Below are 8,325 nucleotides of genomic sequence, written 5' to 3' on the forward strand. Positions count from 1 at the left end.
ATATATTATATATACTAATATTTTGTGAATCTTGGGATTTTAAAAGCAATCTTGAGATATTTTAGACTCGATCTTGTGAATTTTGATTTTTCCCAGTGGTCACACTGAGGATAGAGGAATTAGTTTAAACTAATTCCTCCATGCACTGAGTAAGAGCTTGGGAATAAAATACCTCCATGGTAAGAGAGCACTTGGTTACAATTCAAGGATGGGTTATTAATTAAAAGCACTGTCTTACTATTTATAGGGTGGGTTATTAAAAGCAGTGAGTTACTAAGGGTGATCCATTAACAGCACTGGTTATTATAGGATGTTACCAGAATGTTGTTTTACGCTATGCACACCTTTTTATCAAGTATCATAATTATCGTTGGCCTACCGGGAAACTTCGAATTGAAGCGCTGGGCTTTTCTTCCCTAACTTTGGATGGGCTTCTTTTTGAGGCCACTTTTGCATATTAAAAAGGGTGGGTTATTAATTAAAAACACTGGGGCTGGCTTACTATTTATAGGGTGGGTTATTAAAAGCAGTGAGTTACTAAGGGTGATTCATTAACAGCACGTGTTATTATAGGATGTTACCAGAATGTTGTTTTACGCTATGCACGCCTTTTTATGAAGTAGGGCCTATCATATTGTTGGCTTACCGTAAAACCTCATATGGAAGCCCTGTAATTCTTTTTTTTTAGGCCACTTATTACAAAATAAAAAAAAGGGGGGGGGGTGTCTTTTTAAAATGAATAGTAGTAGTACAGTAGGGCCAGAGTAGCACAGTAGACTCAGATAGAGACTATTGTAGGCCTAATAGACCTAGGCTAGCCTGATACGGTGGAGTGAGCTTATGCAAATTTTACAATTTTGCGTAATTGGGAATGACTTTTCCTAAGCCCTTGGCATAATTTGATTCGCATCACTGGTCACACTGACGTAGATCTGAGACAACTTACACATGTATAGTGGTCTCAGCGTAGATTAAAATGACAAATGCTAGACGACCGTAATGTGAATTAAAAGGAGATACTGTGTAATTGAAAAACCGAAAGGTCCACTGATTAATCTCAGATAAGAGAGTACACTCCAAGTATCGACTTGCACGCCATCGTGTCGGGATTCAATATTTCGACATTAATTATGTCATCATCAGGATTTGTCATCATCATTATGTCATCATCATTCCTGATGAATACATAATTAATGTCAAAATATTTAATCACGACACGATGGCGTGCATTTCGATACTTGGAGTATGTATTAGGCTATATTATCATATTGAGTATTTGTACGTTATATAATACATAATATAAATGTTATTTAATGTCAGTTCTAACAAATACATAAATAACATGTAAACAGATAAACAAATGAATAAATTAAAGCGAATATACAAATATATGTATAGACAAATATAAAATACACAGATAAACAATATGAATAAAGAGACAAGCAAACAAAATAACAAGCATATAAACAAGGCCCTACAAATAAACAAACCGTACATTCTGTTGTCACTAGGTCTATTCTCTTGAGACCTGACATTAAAATATTCAACAAATCATTGTTTTAAAAGCTAAAATAGGACCTTTGTGTCCTAACTAAAAGTTATGCAGGTTTTTTTTCTGCCAAGGGGTTTCCGAGATACAATATAGCAAGAAACAATAAAAATAAAGGAAATAGCGCACTGAAGTAGGCTAATTCCCAAGAACACCCTACAGCTTTGCATTTTTCATTATTTTCATGAGGTTGCTAGACATTGATAATGAAATTCAAACTAGAGAGAGCAGCAGACACATTTTCTGGACAGCAGTTCCAGGCAACTAGTGTTAATATCAACAAAATTACATTGACACAAACAAATGGCCTCATATAAGTCCGCTAGGACCCAACAGGCTAGGCTAGTTCGTGCCCTACGCCAAAACCTGTCGTCAGCAGGTCATAATCAGAACTTTGTTGCTTGCGCGAAAAATGCAACCCTTAATTAGAATCAGCGATTCATCGACGATTTAATTGTTTCATCATTGACAATTCACTTGCTTCATCATCGACGATTGACTGTTTCATCATCGACGATTCTTGTTTCATCATCGTCGATTCACTTGTCAAGTTCATCATCAACGATTCATTTGTTTCATCATGGACGATTCACTTGTTTCATAATCGACGATTCACTTGTTTCATCATCGAGGATTAACTTTTTTCATCATCGACGATCCACTTGTTTTATCATTGACCATTCAATATATAGCTTCATCATCAACGATTCACTTTGTTCATCATCGACGATTCACTTGTTTCGTCATCGACGATTCACTTGTTTTATCATCGACGACACTTTTTATCATCGACAATTCACTGCTAACACTAAGTTTTGCGCTGCTGGATCTGTTTTGCACCGTGACTCTGTGTTTTGCGCTGCTGACTCTGTGTTTTGCACTGTGACTCCTGCACTGCTGACTCCGAGTCTTGCACTGCTGACACTGTGTTTTGCACTGCCACTTGCAATTGACCTTTTGGCGTTCCATACAAGTGAACCTATCTCAAAAGTGACGTTGCACACTTCAGAAAATTGTTCATTGCAAGGTAGGCATGCATCCGAAGAATTATTTACATTTTTAGCTTTATCTAATTAAAACATACAGTATGCCTTTTATTGAATTAGTAAAAATGGTTAAAATAAAATAAAAAGATAATGAAGAAACATCATTACATGTTTCATGGGAAATATATAAACAAATTATAAATAATATATAACGTAGTTGTTTAACACGATTGTATTGTTTTAGCGGCTTTATCATAGCAATATCTAAGTTTCATAGAGGATGTTTTATATGCGTACAGTAGGAAAGATTAATGAGATGTCTGGAGAGTGTTCCAATCTTCAGATATCCAACATGCGAGTACACTCAGAATACGCATCATAATTAATTATGCTGATTAATAATAGTGTATACCGGTAATATTGATGTTGAGTGAGTGTGAAAAGTGTATAACTTTAAGGGGCTCCGTAGAAGAGCACTGGCTAGTAGTAGTGGTCCGTCTATGGCCCACTTGCATCCGAGAAAAGGTGGGACACGCAAGAGTTACGCCACAGTTTGAAACATTAACATTGTGACAGACAAACGTTACTTATTCCATATTGTTTCTAGCTGTCCTTTTTTCCTTCAACCAGAGAACAGTGTAATTTAACTGTTTCCTGCTTTAACGTTTATATTTTGGTTGTTCAGGAGTTCACAAAGCAGCAGAGAACATTTAATTTAATTGTTCTCTGGTATCAGAGTGTATTTTATGTTGCTAAATGCGAATACAAGCCGAAACGAAATAATAATTTATTTGATTTATAGAAGAATTTATCAATTAATATTTTCCTTGTGTGAAATAAATAAACTTGAACTTGAAACAAAAGAAAGATATACCGGATTGGAGTGCTGTTGTCATTTTTATTCAATGACAAAATACAACAGATGTAATGCATTTTAAATCAAAAGTAATAATAGACAGGCACCCCTTTGACATTGGTTAATGTTATTACATTTAAAAAAAAACTGGAAATACTGTTTAAATGCGGTGCAAAGAGGGGATGCATGCGTCTAATGTATAAATTAGTTAGGCCAAAACAAAAATGTGATGGCCACGTTTTAGAAAAATCCAAAGAATGGGTAGGTCGGTAGGTCGGTTTTTTTTTTTACAATCAAGTATGTGTTTTTGCATAACAAGGTAGAAAATACACAAATAAAGCCTGGTTTCCTGTCGACGTAAAGGTCAGAATTTCTTACGTTTCATACGTATCTTACGATTCTTACGACTCTTACGCAAAGTTGAAATAATGCCGACGTCAACGACGTTTGCGTTGATCGTGTTGGGCCGCAGATAAACAAGCAATTTTCAGCCGCTTACGAAAGTTGAACTTACGACGTTAAACTTCCAGAGTCCAAAACGAGCGCTTGCGACTGTTACGTTGAGTTGAATTTTTCTTGCGATACGACGACATAAAAATGACGTAATTTGTAGTCACTTACGATTGGCTGCCTTTCCCACTAATCCGTCCTTGCTACCTAGGGTTTTCGCGCGAATGTAGGCCTCTACCTCTTTATATTATGAGCTGCACTGTAAATGTTAGCAAAACGTCTAACATCAACTCAACATGGATTATTGTAAAGAGGTTAGGCCTACATTATTAAAATACAAAAAGGCCTATTTGATGTTTATAAAATTCATATTGTTTCACAAAATAATAATGATGCTTCGAACATTCCCTGAATATTCGTGTTTCATACATTTTAATTCTGGGAAACTGAATTAATTGGCCACGGCCTCGAGGTGCTTGTCACCCAATCTATTTTGAGAGAAAGATTAGGACAAAAAAATCGGTACGCGGGAAAGGTGGTAAACTTTAGCCCTAATTGACAAAATAGATATAAAACGGTCCTCACTCCTGCTGTATAAATGGCCCCCTTGGTTTGTGATAAAATTTGTTATTTTCATTTTTACTACTCTTCTCATTGAAATTTCCAACTAATTTGTTGCAGTATTATATTATTATACGATAATTGTCGTCATTATCATAATCAAACGGTGCTGCTGAGCTAGTGCCACAGTAATCCACTGCCATGTATTTGTGTGTAACTGATACACCTTTTTTTAAAAGAAAATCTTTCATAACCCCGGGTTTTCAGAACAATGGGACTAAAATTGCTTTAAAAATAAGAACAAATTGAGGTAAAATTTCACATGCAATTATTATTATTATTATTATTATTATTATTATTATTATTATTATTATTATTATTATTATTATTATCTTTAATCTAGAAAAACCAACAAAAATTATTTTAGTCTTATTTGTACATAGGTACAGTAGGTGTGACAATGATGACATCCTTTGTCAATAGTACAGTATATTGCTGTGAAATAATAATTGTCTATCTTAAAAAAGTGTGTACAATTATAATATAGGCATTAAACATTTTGAGCTTGAAATTGGCCGAAAAATAAGAGTATTCAGCCTCGGCAAAATTGCTCTGGTTCATATAAAAAATGTGTAGACCTATGAGTATATACGTTTAATAAAGCATGGAATAACACTTGTTTCGTAATTATTACTTCCACAATTTAAAATATATTACTGTATTTCTCTCGATTATTTTTAAACCTTTAACTATTAAAAAAAAAATCATACAACCATTGGAAATAGGAATGGTTGGTGATAATAATAATAATAATAATAATAAATAATTATAATAATAATAATAATAACAAAATTGTATAGGCTACTGCGTGGTATACAATGTGTGGAGTGTTGGTAGACTACTCAACGAAGCAAGAACCGCTGAATTTTCATGTTTTTCTACTGTAGAACAATCTGACCAGTTTCAGCCACATCAAAACATGGTACGTCATAAAGGCTACGTCATAATTCCCGTATCTGATTGACTGCTTCTTATCTTACGAAAGTTGACTTGGAGTCAACTTTCGTAAGAGACGTAAGACAAGGCAACGCAAGCGTCACGAATTCAATTTCAGTATAGTAATGATAATAATAATAACAAACACAATTGTATAGGCTACTGCGTGGATGTGTGGCGTATTGGTAGACTACTCAAAGAAGCAAGAAACACAGAATTTTCATAGGGCCTATATTTTTTCTATTGTAGAACAATCTGACCAGTTTCAGCCACGTCAAAATATGGTACGTCATAAGGCTACGTCATAATTCCCGTATCTGATTGGCTGCTTTTTACGATTTCTGGTCCATAATGCTACGTCTCTTACGAAAGTTTACTTGGAGTCAACTTTCGTAAGAGACGTAACACAAGGCAACGCAAGGATGATCACTCAAGCATAAGTCACTGAATCGCGGTTTCCTGTCAAATCGTGGAAAATCGACGTATCGCATGAAAATTCAATACGACGGTTTCCTGTCCAACATTGCTTGTCATAAAAAAAAATCTAAAATGCCGACCCTTAATTTCGTAAAATTTGGGTAGGAGGGCGTGGCCAACACAATAATTTCTTTTGTTTGTTGGTCTTACCCCGCTAACTAAGTGCATACTGCTATTTTACTGCCCATAACATTATAGCACCTCTTTCGCAATCGCCAAGATATACGCCCTATTGCGCACAACTTTATCTTTCTTAATTTTATTTAAAAATTTAATATCATAACAAATAAATTATTATACATCATTTAAAATTGCTTGTATATAAAATATTTTACAAAGTTCTGAATACAGTACGTTTTACAATTTATCCTCTATTATCGATTATGGTTGGTTTTAGTCTTGTTTGAATGATTTTAAATATTGTCATTGTGCATTGACTGGTAAGCATATGTCCGAAGAATTTATTTACACATTTATCTTTATCTTATTGAAACGTTTGTATATTATACAGTATACAGTTTATTGAATGAAATTTGTTAAAATAAAAAAAGTACTGAAGAATACATTATTGCGTGGTTCATGGGAATATAAAATAGTAATAGGAGGTAAAAATATTATTACGTACTTGGTTAACACGATAGTACTGCTTTTCAGCGGCTTTGATATCATAGCAATATCTCAGTTTAGCTTTCTGCGGCTGCGTACAGTAGGAAAGATGGATGAGATGTCTGGAGAGTTTTTCGATCTTAATATATCCAACACGAGCGTACAAACAAAATAGCGCATTTTTTCACACAACTGTTTTCGTTGAAAGGCTATTTATAATAAGTAGTCCATCATCATTTGTTCATAAAATTTAAGCACTGTTTATATCATTTACCTATAATGTTATGTTTATTAATGTATCATAGTATGATCAATATATGTAATAAATATAATAATGATGGTGAATGAGTGGGAAAAGTGTATAACTTTAAGGTAGAAGAGCACTCATAGTAGTGGTGGTCCGTCTATGGCCAACTTGCATCCGAGAAAAAGTGGGGCATGCAAGAGTTACGCCACAGTTTGAAACATTAACATTGTAACAGACAAACGTTACATTATTCCGTATCATGTTTCGAGCTGTCCTTTTTGCCTTCAACCAGAGAAGAGTGTATTTTAACTGTTCCCTACTTTAACGTCTATATTTTAATTGTTTAATAGTTCACGAAAATTTCAGAAATCCATGAATATCGATATTATCAGCAGGGAACAGTCAATTGAACTTGGAAAAAAAAAAGATAACTACCGGATTGGATTGCAATTATAATTTTTATTCAATGACAAAACAGAAGCTATAATGCAAGTTAAATTAAAAGTAATAATAGACAGCCACCCATTTGACATTGGTTAATATTATTACATTTTTATAAAAATGGAAAATACAGTTTAGGTGCGGTCCAACGATGGGATGCACACGTCTAATGCATAAATCACCACGCTAACTAATGTGTATAATTGCTATTTTACTGCCCATAACATTATAGCACCTCTTCCGCATCGCCAAGATATACGCCCTATTGCGCACAACTATATCTTTCTAAATTTTATTTAAAAATGTAATATCATAACAAATAAATTATCGGGTCTAGGCCCGTTACCACCTGGCCTTTAGCCGCCAGACCTTTTGCCACCCTAGGCCTTTTGCCACCCGGCCTTTTGCGACCTAGGCCCGTTGCCACCCGGCCTTTTGCCGCCCGGCCCGTTGCCACCATAGGCCCTTTGCCACCCGGTCCGTTGCCACCCGGGCCCGTTGCCACCCGGCCCGAATTGCCACCCATTAGTTGTATAGTACCGTAGGCCTGTACATTGTATTCGCAGAAATTTTACTCTTGGCATTTTTGCCAAACTATGTGTACTGAATATAAATGAATTGATTGTTTGGCAGATTGTAAACAACGACAATTCGTTGCGGTTAACCATCAAGAAATGCACACGTATGAAGTCTTCCTGATTAGCGTTCTATCTTTATTTGTATGTATTCAGACGTACATATCATGGACCTATGAGTAGGTCCATGTACATAGTATATATATATTATGTTTTCTGAGTATGTACTGTTTTTAGTTAGTGTGTATGTGTGTTGTTTTTTAACATTTTTTGTGAAGGCAGAACATTATGAATTAAAATTCTTGTAGTGTTATAAATTGAACAGATTTTTTCAGTTGTTTTAATTGACTTGCCTGTGAGTGTGGAAATAATAATGAACATAATAGTGACAATGATGAAAATAGCAATGATAAACTATTGTTATTAACATGTTGAATACTATGTTAATATTATGTTAATGCTGCTACCGCTATAAGAAATGGGCCTATGCCCATACATACCTCTCACAATTTTGTTGTTATATCTGTCTCTTATACACATCTAGATGTGTATAAAAGACAGGAATTTATTTACATATTTAT

This window comes from Anneissia japonica, unplaced genomic scaffold (assembly GCF_011630105.1).
Source record: "Anneissia japonica isolate Jap-2015-1 unplaced genomic scaffold, ASM1163010v1 scaffold639_len268944_cov154, whole genome shotgun sequence".
Taxonomy (NCBI): domain Eukaryota; kingdom Metazoa; phylum Echinodermata; class Crinoidea; order Comatulida; family Comatulidae; genus Anneissia; species Anneissia japonica.